Source organism: Rhipicephalus microplus, chromosome 7 (genome assembly GCF_043290135.1).
Source record: "Rhipicephalus microplus isolate Deutch F79 chromosome 7, USDA_Rmic, whole genome shotgun sequence".
In the NCBI taxonomy this organism is placed as follows: Eukaryota; Metazoa; Arthropoda; class Arachnida; order Ixodida; family Ixodidae; genus Rhipicephalus; species Rhipicephalus microplus.
The window spans coordinates 122484358-122496825 of NC_134706.1; the positions used below are offsets into that span (position 1 = coordinate 122484358).

At 45.1% G+C, this 12468-nt stretch overlaps 1 non-coding gene across 1 annotated transcript; it reads right to left on the bottom strand.

Annotated features, from left to right (window-relative positions):
- Positions 1-8873: 8873 nt before the first annotated feature.
- On the bottom strand, positions 8874-9036 carry LOC142767964 (U1 spliceosomal RNA). The gene has a single exon (XR_012885177.1). It is a non-coding gene; the product is annotated as a U1 spliceosomal RNA (small nuclear RNA).
- Positions 9037-12468: the final 3432 nt, after the last annotated feature.

Sequence of the window (12468 nt, forward strand, 5' to 3'; positions counted from 1 at the left end):
TTGGTCGTCACGCCATTTTTTTGTGTTACTTGTCTCCAAACAGTTACCGCCATACGTACTTCTCTCTGGAAAAACTACGGGATATCTCCTTAACCACCAAAAAAGAGAGAGAGAAAGAAACAAATTACGCAAGGTGTGTGCAGGTCACTCTAATATCTAACAGCAGTGGTCTAACTTCACGAAACTATGTGAAGAAGTGATCCAGACGGGTGCTTTGTGATAATAGGCCTATACTTAAATCAGGTAGCTATGTTACGCACATTTCACCAATTGAACGCTTTTCATGTAAACCCGCGAGAACTGGCTGAACTATTTTTAAGCTTCTTTTCATGTGTTGAAATGTGTTCTTATATTCGATTTTCATATCAAATCATATACATGCTGGTCAGTGCGTGGTTCGCTGTATTTTGAGCAGAGCCTTATATTAGGCTGTCCAGCCTTTTTTTTTTTTGATCCGTTGCATATTGAGGAATCGGGCAAAAAAAAACGCAGGCCGTATACGCATAGCGATTAATAATTTTGGCGTGATTTAGAAAAGCTGTGAACAGCGCAAACCTCTTTTCGAGGGCATACACTAAATACTAGAAATGAATACATATCTCGGGGCTCGTCAGAACAATTCAGACAGTAACTGTCATTAGCGGTGCAACAGTTAGGCAAAGTGCTCACTATTCTGGCCTTTGAGGAACCTCGCGTCACCCTGCTGTGCGCATGCCTGTCGGGATTTACTGCGCATTATTGCGCTAATTAAAGAGAACTCAATAGAGATGACGATTGCTGTTGAAATATAGGTCCCTTAATAAGTGAAAAATGTTAATTACCCCATCTGTAAAAGCTTATGACGGCTCATTGTAATAGCGCCCAGTGTAACTATAGCGTGATGTTGCATGTGCATAGATGCGCTTTGTGTCTGGAACTCTGTACATAATATAATAATTCCATGGCGGTTCACGTTATGTGGACGCAAACCGTGGACGTAGCGCTTCGAGCAATTCATGTGACAATGGTGTTCATGTACATAATGCACAGCGCAAGGCCAAGTGTAACGAAGGCTGGACTCGAAGGGTGATGTGTTGTCGAGTTGCCTAGCCTACGCAGGCTTCGATGAGCTCCGCAAGCGCAGATGTCCATTTTGTATTAAAACTGTGTTTCGTTCGGGTAATGTAGCACTCACGTGATATAAAAGTGTCAATACAGTATGAGAATGTGGTCACTTCTTTGGTGCTGATGTGTTTTGACGCCCACGCGGAACTTTACAAAGTTTCAATAAAAGCACAGGTACGTACTTAGCGAGCTCAAATGCCCCAACCTTTCCTCCGCCCCCCGAAAAATTATCGAGTACATACTTGCTATGGGGACTGGATGAAAAGCAACTCAAGAAAACCATTTCGATAGTACCATGCCATGTCTTCTTTTTGCGCTTAAATCACTCTCGAAACGAAAAGCAACTCGCCGTGCTGAACTCGCCCCTATTAGGTGTGCTAAATATTTTACGCGGCGGTAGCAGCAACACATGACATTCTCCGAACAAAACTAACGATAGGATATGTTAGTGACTCATGATCTTCGTGCGCTGCGCCGACAGAAACATCCTAGTTGTATGCCCATGCATGTGGTTGTTAATCTCAACATCCCTCTGCGCTTGACCCCGACTTTTAAAAGCTCTAAGTTTTTGGTGGCGCCAAGTTGTGTCAACAGTTCTATATCTGCATGACTCGTAGCGTACATCCCAACGCTCATGTTTACTTCAACTTGCGATGATAAGGAATGACCCACAACGCACATACGTGGCGGTATTATAAAAACTAATAGAGAACTGAACAGTGACGTAAAGTTTGCCACGTACACGTACATTATATGTTAAGTTCGACACGCAAAGAATAGTGACGTCAGAGTGGGACTACCACTCGCTATATGTTAGGTGAAATAAGACAAAGGACATAAGCCCCGTGAACTGATGCCTGCTCTCTTCGACCTCTGCAACTCCTGCTTCACTCCCACGACACGTGTGCCGATTTGTCCGGGGTGGAGCACAAAAACTATCATAGGTGAATCTTTTACACGACTAAAAGTCTCGTCACATCGCTTAACAGCAAGCTGTGGGACTGATATTGCGTAAAATGTCGTGGCAAATAGTCATGTGCTTAGAATCGCATAACATCGCCTAATAACCGGTCATATCACTAAAATCACCAAACACCACTTAAAAAATAGTCACGCGACTAAAAAAGCAGGCAACATCTCGGGACTATTGACGTAACTAGAATCAGAAAACATCACCTAACTACTCGCGCGTCTAAAAACCCGTTCAGGACACGCAACACTATTAAAAAATGGCCCCATATCTGCATGTTATACTGCAAATGTTGTCGAAAGACGATAGTCTTGCGTGTGGAGAGAGTGAACAAAACGTTATTTTGATGTTCTGCGCAAAAAAAAATCGGTGAATAGAATTCTGGAGGCGCTATACGTTAGAGTGCCTCGTGTGTGCAGCGGAGGCGAACGGGCGCATGAAGTCATGTCACACGTGAGAAATGAGCGCTATCTGGCAGTTGAAAAACGAGAGCGTGCCCTGCGCGCCCGTCTCTGAGCTGATAAGGTGTATAACGCAAGGCGACGGGTGGGTGCCACCACCATGTCGTCTTAGCAAAGCATTGAAAATACTTCCCTTTTCGTGTGAGCGTTGGATAGTCAGCGCCGCGTGATAAACGCTGCGGTCCGTAGAATAACCTATATATGCCTGAATGCAGGAACAGCGCAACCTAGAAGTAGTTACTTCGTAACTACGGAAGCGAAAAAAAAAACAAGGACAGAAAAAGAGCGCTGACTTTCCACAAAGATTTAATGTCGGAGTGGTGTACATATATAGGCGAAAAATGAGAAAAAATTGCCCGCAGCTTCCCTCGGGGGAACACTGAGGAGGATGCGGAGCATATAATTGGTTAACGGGGTGTTAAAGTGCGACTTACTTGGGTCGATGGCTAAATTGGTTAACGTGGTTGTGAAATGGGGTGTTAAATTGCGACTTACTTGGGTCGATGGCTAAATTGGTTAACGTGGTTGTAGGAGGGGGTGTTAAATGAGTGAACACGTACACACGTATGCGAAAGGGCGGCGCTGGTCGAAGGGACGTCGATCATTGTGTTTGTGGATTCGTTGGAATTCATTTCACCGCGACCTTGGACGTCGACGCGCCGTACAAACCAACCGACGAGCGGCAACTGAGCGAGCGAGCGCCGACCTTGAGTATATATACAGCACGACGGCGCATGCACTGTCAGCTGTTGAATGTTCTCGAAGCGCGACGCCACATGCGCGTCCACTGGAGAATCAGGAGAATTGTAGATGTCGAACGCGGTGTGTAGAGGAGGAAGGGTGCACAGATGGTGGAGGAGTGAAGCGCGCGCGGTGTGTAGAGGAGGAAGGGATGCACAGATGGTGGAAGAGTGGGCGACGGCGCGACGGCGCATGCGCGCGCGTCAGCTGTCGAATGTTCGAGAAGCGGTGCGGACGGCGCACTACAAGGCGCGAGTATAAGATGCTCCGCATCTAAAACGGGCATGCGTAGAAGGGTGCAGGAACAACTACTGCGATACAATGTCAGCAAAACTCTTGACTCTTGTTGAATGGGCTGAAAAAAATAAATACATGTGTAACTTAAAAAAGATCGAGATACGCAATCTCCTTTTGCAACAACGCAACCGATGGGCAACTTACACATTTACCGTCAATTTTGTTTATTTGATAAGCTTCAATTATCTCACGTGTGGCCTGCGAGTTGTGCTTGCTTAATACCTCGCAACGCTCAAAAACTGGCACGCAGCCGCAGTCTCGGCAGTGGATTCCGAGGTGTCCTTGAACTACGTTGTGTACATTGATTGATTGATTGATTGATTGATTGATTGATTGATATGTGGGGTTTAACGTCCCAAAACCACTATATGATTATGAGAGACGCCGTAGTGGAGGGCTCCGGAAATTTAGACCACCTGGGGTTCTTTAACGTGCACCCAAATCTGAGCACACGGGCCTACAACATTTCCGCCTCCATCGGAAATGCAGCCGCCGCAGCCGGGATACGAACCCGCGCCCTGCGGGTCAGCAGCCGAGTACCTTAGCCACTAGACCACCGCGGCGGGGCAACGTACGTTGTGTACATTGTTATTGTGCTCTCTTAAACGGTCATTAAGGCACCTTCCAATTTGCCCTATGTATACCATTCCGCACGAAATCGGAATGAGACATACGACACCAATAACGCAAGGTACAAAGCGCGTTCTGTGTTTCACAGTGCATCTTCCTTTAATAGAAGCTGGATTACTCACCAGCTTACAAAGCTTTGTAAGCTTTTCTTGGGCGGAAAAAATAACAGTGACACCAGCGCGTGTACCGATTTTTTTCAGCCGATGTGACACGTTATGCAGATACGGAACTGCAACATATTTCATGAGAACACACGCTTTGAGGCTGAGATCGCCCTCCTCGAATATTTTTATTTTGCTTCAAAAGTTTTTCCGCAACAGCGGAAATCAGGGGGCTCGAGTAACCGGCGCTGAAGAGGCGCTCTACCTGTGCTTTGAAACTGCATTGCATCGAGTGCGGGCATGACCTCTTGAGAGCGTTTACCAGGCAACCTTTAATGATACCCGGAAACAGAATGTGCGCTAGCGGATCCTGTTTGTCTTTCGTAGCCGTAGTAGTAGTCGTAGTGTGTAACCAGTATTACATTTTGACCTCCCAAGTGGTGCCGGTGAGAGATTTCTTCTGTGCGTTGTTGAACAATAAAGGATAGTGCTCAATGTATATGCCAATGGCTGCGAAGGGGGAATGAGAGACAGGAGAATTCGTCTTTTAGTTAACACGTACGCTGCGAACATTCTATTGTTCAACAACGCACAGAAGACAAGAAAGAGTTGCTACAATATACTCGCTGAGCGTAACCTCCTAGGTTTTAGAAAGGTTCCGCGAGCGTTCGGCCGCAGTGCCATGAATACAGTGAACTAGTACATACAATGAACTCGAGGTGGTTAAAGGTGGGAAGTAGACACGAAGCGCAAGCCGTAAGAAAGTGTGCGTGTGCCTCCTGATGGGTCCGTCTCATCCAGCAGCTCATCAGGTGCCGCTGTAATTCCGGCTGCAGAAATGACAATCAAGTTTAAGTTGTCGCATATGACTACATCTACGGCATCAGAGCTTGCTGCTATAAGGGCTGCTTTACAATATCTCGTTCAAGAACGTCCAGGAAAATGGGTCATATTCTGTGATTCGAAGGCAGCGCTTCAGAGTTTGCAGTCTGCCATGCGTAGGAGGAGCCATGACCAACTGGTACAAGAAATAAGACATTGCCATCATGAAGCTCTAGCACGAGGGCATGATATTATATATCAATGGCTGCCTGGACATATCGGTACTACCGGAAATCAATTAGCCGATGATGCAGCCCGCTCAGCCCATGAAGAAACCCGTGTAGTCCCGATTCCTCTATCAAGGAATGATGCAGCAAGACAACTTTACCTGCTGGCTCAAGATCTCACACGCACGTTCTGGTCGTCTACCAGCTTCCAAAGGTGTCAATTTTATGAACTGGATCCTTCGCTCAAGCTAAAGCTACCATCACAACTTTCCCGCTCCGATGCGACACTGTTATGCCGCCTTTGGTTGGGTGTTGCATTCACAAAGGTGTACTCCTTTCGCATTGGTATGGCAGACACTCCTACATGCGAGTACTGCGGAGATGAAGAGACCATCGAACACGTCCTCTGCAGCTGCACTTGCTACGACACACAGCGATGCCAGCTACGGATGGTTTTGAATCGACTTGACCCCGGACCATTTTGTGTGCAGAAGATACTAGGACCTTGGGCATCTGCCTCAGTTGCGCAGAAAGCAACTAAAGCACTGCTTCTTTACCTCAAGTCAACAAACCTGAGCGACCGCCTGTGAACTGTGTGTGCTCCCCGAGTGTGCTCGTGATTGTGTGTACCTTCTCATCTTTGTGCAACCTCTTTTCTCCCTTTTATCCCTTCCCCAGTGCAGGGTAGCAAACCGGATGTGCGTCTGGTTAACCTCCCTGCCTTTCCTTGTATCTTTATCTCTCTCTATCGCCTCCTCTCGTTCAGTCCTTGGAATGTCCGCTGGATGGCGGTGCTTCTATATGAAGAATATATGATGAAAGGATGCGAGATGGTGGAACTTGGAGTGTTGAATAGGTGGACGAATGGACACACAGACAGATGCATGGACGGACGCATGGATGGCTGCACGGACGGATGGACGCATGGACGGACGCAGGAGCGGACGCACGGACAAAAGCAGGGACGGACGCACAGATGAACGTGCGGACGCACGAACAGACGCACACACGGACGGGCGGATGGACGCATGGACGGTCACAAAGGCGGACGCATGGATGGACAGAAGCAAGAACGAATAGACGGACGGATGCTTCGCCCCACTATCCACCATTTACTGCGTGGATATGCTGCCTTTTTTTTATTTCGCTGCAACAAGAAGCCAAATGAAATATTGGCGTTTACTCCCAACGCGATGACAGGCGCGTCGATTCGAGACGCACGTTCTGTATTTACGGCAGCCCAAGAATCAAAATTCACGAAGTAAATCTCGGATCACATCGCGATTCTTCGCTTTGAGTCATAGTTGCCATAGTTATAGCAGAGAGCGGTGAAACGTTGTAGCGAAAGTTTAGTAAAACAAAAAAAATGAAAATGAAAATGACGTAATGAAATCCGTACAATGGCCCTGATTCGTTTAATGCCCCTGAAACCTCAAAAGAAAGATGCAATCATGTTGAAGCTTACGTTACATGCGCCGTCGTTCGCTGTAGTACCACAATAGGTACCGCGCAGAAACGTCGCCTTCGAGATGAGCGCGGGTGGGGGTGCGATTTAAACAAGATATATGCTAAGCTGACGCAGAATTCCGTGTCTTCACAATTTTTTTCTAATGAACTTCGTTCTTCTTATTTCAATATCTATACCGCATTTCAAGGTATTGTTCATACGCTTAAAATATATTACTGTTGTTTAGGAACTACTTTCTTTGTTGCGTGGAGGGCTGAAAGCACGTAAAATAAAGGCACTGTGGCCTCGTTGGTGGATCTTATATTTTTTCTTAGGCTGTCACCGACTGCAGACAGACAGACAGACAGACAGACAGACAGACAGACAGACAGACAGACAGACAGACAGACAGACAGAAAGACAGACAGACAGACAGACAGACAGACAGACAGACAGACAGACAGACAGAAAGACAGACAGACAGACAGACAGACAGACAGACAGATAGATAGATAGATAGATAGATAGATAGATAGATAGATAGATAGATAGATAGATAGATAGATAGATAGATAGATAGATAGATAGATAGATAGATAGATAGATAGATAGATAGATAGATAGATAGGTAGACAGACAGACAGACAGACAGACAGACAGACAGACAGACAGACAGACAGATAGATAGATAGATAGATAGATAGATAGATAGATAGATAGACAGACAGACAGACAGACAGACAGACAGACAGATAGATAGATAGATAGATAGATAGATAGATAGATAGATAGACAGATAGACAGATAGATAGATAGATAGATAGATAGATAGATAGATAGATAGATAGATAGATAGATAGATAGATAGATAGATAGATAGATAGATAGATAGATAGATAGATAGATAGATAGACAGACAGACAGACAGACAGACAGATAGATAGATAGATAGATAGATAGATAGATAGATAGATAGATAGATAGATAGATAGATAGATAGACAGACAGACAGACAGACAGACAGACAGACAGACAGACAGATAGATAGATAGATAGATAGATAGATAGATAGATAGATAGATAGATAGATAGATAGATAGATAGATAGATAGATAGATGGATAGATAGATAGATGGATAGATAGATAGATAGATAGATAGATAGATAGATAGATAGATAGATAGATAGATAGATAGATAGATAGATAGATAGATAGATAGATAGATAGATAGATAGATAGATAGACAGACAGACAGACAGACAGACAGACAGACAGACAGACAGACAGACAGACAGACCGCGCCGATGGACGCTGGTCGCGCCTGGCGTCAGACAGTAGAGTGCTCGCGTTTTCCCAACGTAGCGTTGCTGTGCCCAGCGTGCACGCGCGTCAACGCTACATTGGAGTATATTGGGTCCTTCAAGATGTGCTCGCGGCCGTTTTTCTAGCTCCACATATGCGAAATTTTCTGTTACGTGAGGTCAATGGATGACGAAATATATGACTGGTGCAAACATGATAATCCTGACACGCGTGTTATGTAAGAACATGACAACATACCACGCTAATGGCGTGCTCATGTCTGTTTTGCTAGCTCCACGTATACTAGCTTTGGCATCAAGTGACGTGAATAGATGACGAAGGCAAACGACACATCCAAACATGATAATCAGGACACGGAAATCATGTACGGCATCATTTACATCTAGCTCGTAAAGTTGTGCTAATTTTAAAGTGCCATATCAACCTTTCTCATTCGTGGTTCACATATCATCGATTCGCGCTGTTCGTGGGATCTGCCAATTCTTTTTTTATTGTGACCAAATGTCAGAGAGATTGAAATCGTTTTAGGCAGCATCCCGCTGCTCTGAGCATCCCGCTCAGAGCAGCGGGATGCACAACTTGCAAGCTCGGATCCAGACGTGCAATTAGCGCTTCTGAGTCATGTTAGGCGAGCGGCGCAAGGGGCCCTGGACTTGGCGCCTCAACCAACAGGCTTCTTAGTGCCTGTTTTCTACCCCTTCACTCAGAATGAAGTTTTGTCTGTCTAGTGCTTTTCGGTTGCAATATGGTAGGAGCCGGCGCGTACGCCTGGCCCCACTACCAAAAATTATGTGTCCCTACCGCCCCTGATGAGGCTAGTGGCGTTCTTCAGCTCATTGCAATGCAATGAAGGAGCTTCGACATGGGATCCCGGCCTGTATGATCACCGGGTATCCGACACCAGGTGAGTATGCAAGGTACCGTGTTTCGACACCATGCCACTTTGAAACACGCGCAATATCGTGCAAGTGCTGAACGTAAGTTTATTTAAAACAGAAAACGCTACGAAGCAAGCACGTCGTTAGAAATAATCTAAAACAACAAATAAGCACTCTGCCTATGCACCCATAATTATAATATGCAGTTCTTTTTTTTTGCAACTCTAATACAAACAAAATCACGAGAAACATTTCTGCAAGCACTTTTTCACATGAGCACTGGCGAACTTCTGAGCTGCAGGGGTCGAGAGTATGTTCCCAATGTTGCCATCGTGCCTTGGGAGCGCCACGGATCTAGTTTACTATAGCCACGAACAAAACGTTGGCCACGGAGAAAGAAATATTCGAGGAGCAGAAACTCCCAGGCCGCGCCAGCGCGTGAGGGTGGCGCTATGGCGTCATGCACTCGCTCACTGGATTCCGTGCCGAACGGTTGTGCCGTCGCGATCTCCAACGACAGCGCAGTTGTGGCCAACTGGATTAGCCCTACGCCATCTCCTGTCGCCGACAAGAGCTCTCGCCAGGGGTGCCCCTTCATCGGACTCCTGCAACCGTGTTCTTCTGTCCTGTCTTCTCCCTAATTCCATCGCTCCCTGTCCCTGCGCCTCGCTCTCTCCTTTCTCTCTCTCTATCTCTCTACCTTTTAATCTTATCCTTCTATTCCCTTCTATATTCTCATCCCTCGTGAGCTACTGTTGATGTGTCCTCCCCCTGAGAGACAGTTACGGGGCTCACTTTTCTCTTCTTTTCATTTATAATCCACCCCCCCCCCCCCAGGTAGCGTCACTGATAGAGAATTTCGATACGCTCGTGCGCCTACGCTCCGTTCATAGTGGAGACAAGTGCGTCGTCTGCTAGAGCGGTCGCCATTATTTGGCTCACTCCTCAGTGCGCGCAATGCAAGCGCGCAGCTTCGCGGCCTTTTGCTCTCGAGTAAAGGCACATTGTGCTGGAATTGCCTTCACAAACGCAAAATCGTTTACGAGTGTTGCCACTTATAAGTTTGTGGCCACGCATCTCAACCAGTAAACGAATGTTTCGCGCCTGGAAGTGTCGCAGAACGTATCGATCCTGGCTGGCGGCCCGGCCACTCGTCTGCTGGCTTCAACTGAGCGGTGCGCAGCTGCAGACATCACTAGTCACTATTATACTTTGCGGGTGGGTATGTTCGTATATTTTTAAGGAACGACAGGTTAGCTTTATTAAGGCAAATTAGAGATGCGGAACACCGTGCATTAGAACATGGTATGGAAAGGTGTGATTCTCAGGACTGTCGATAGGAAAGACGGGTGCAATAAAAGAGCTACCATTAAAGCACAAAACATACGCTTTTATGTGGTAGTGACGTTGTCCCAGCTTGAATTCTCGAACTTCAACACACAGTATTCAGGTGCGCATTATAAATGTCCCAGTCTTATTTATTATGAGGGCGTGGAGACCTCATATATGAGGTCTCTACGCCAGAGATATATGAAAAACGTGGAGACAGCGCCCGCTGATTGAATGGTTAGATCAGATATGGAGTGGTAACAAACTAAAATGAAGTATACCGGAGAATAACATACCCGTCCCATTCTTCGTTGCGGGCTCGCTCAGGCAGGTTGTGATTTTATGCCTGCTAACTCCACTATTAGCCAACATAGTGGTGCACATGCACCAATGACATTAGAATCCATTTAAAGTCTGATTCGATATAACTACGAATACGCATATTAGGTTTTGTACAGCCGTACGCAATCCAAGGTATGGTCTTATTGCCACAATCTGTAATATTCAAGCAATCCCAGAACACCACGCGGGTGCGCGAAACACTATGAGAAAAATCTGTGCGTTGGGTGCGCTGGCTGTTTCGTCACCATCTCCTCGTAGGTGCCGAGGGATAAAATGGAAGGCGCATGCCGTCAATTTGGATCTGTCTGCTTCATGTTGATTTCGAGTAGATCGTGAAAATATCACTAGTGTCATCACGCTATACAAACGCATGTAAATGAAAAATATTCACAATAACTGCTGCTATAGACATCCCCACGGTGGTTTATGATCTAAGCAGTGAAGCGTCACATAACCTGGTTAAGGTCTATGTTTTATCCCTCTGCTTCGAGGGTAAGTACAAACATTCAGCAATTGTTACCACGTGAGTGTTTTTCTTTTGGGGGGGGGGGGGGCACCTCCTGTCATACGTCGTCACGGAGAAATTGCAAGTATGAACTATAAACAGCATTATTTTAAAACGACAAAACATCCCTTAGAAACAGGCGACCTTGACAAGTTTTCATCGGATTCCGCGTGGAGCAATAGCCGCAGCGGAAACAACTAACACACAAACGAACAAACTCACTTTTCGAACACTGCAGTGTGGTGCATTTGGTATCAGGCTGCAACAAAATGTTCGTGGTAAAAAAATAAAAAAATTGGCAGATCCCACGTGCAGTGGTAATCGATGAAATGCGAAGCAGGAATGAGAAAGGTTGATATGTCATTTTAAAATCAACACAACGTTACGGGGGGGGGGGGGGGGGGGGTAAAAGATGCCGTACATGACTTCCTTGTCGTGATTATCATGTTTGAATGTGTCGTTTACCTTCGTCATCTATTCACGTCACGTGATACCAAACTTAGTATATATGTATACCTAGCAAAACGGCCGCGAAATCATCATGAGCGTGGCATGTAACCATGTTACATGGCACACATGCCATGATTTTCATGTTGGGGTCTGTCACTTGTGTTCGTCATGCAATGATGTCATACCATACCAGTTTTGCAACATGCCATGTGTACGAAACCAACGCAACAGCTGCAGGACCATGAAATGTAAATTATGACATTCATGACATACATGTTATGATTTTCATGTTATGACCAGTCAAATATGTTCTTCATACAGTCATGTTATACCATACCAATTTTGGTATCGATACCATTATCGAAACAGCCAGGAGAGCTAAAAGTCGTTGGTGGATAGATAGATAGATAGATAGATAGATAGATAGATAGATAGATAGATAGATAGATAGATAGATAGATAGATAGATAGATAGATAGATAGATATATAGATAGATAGATAGATAGATAGATAGATAGATAGATAGATAGATAGATAGATAGATAGATAGATAGATAGATAGATAGATAGATAGATAGATAGATAGATAGAGTGATAGATTGATAGATAGATAGATAGATAGATAGATAGATAGATAGATAGATAGATAGATAGATAGATAGATAGATAGATAGATAGATAGATAGATAGATAGATAGATAGATAGATAGATAGATAGATAGATAGATAGATAGATAGATAGATAGATAGATAGATAGATAGATAGATAGATAGATAGGATTGCTTAACAGTTTTGTAGACAAATATTTCTCAACTTTCAGCAACTAATATTAGTTACT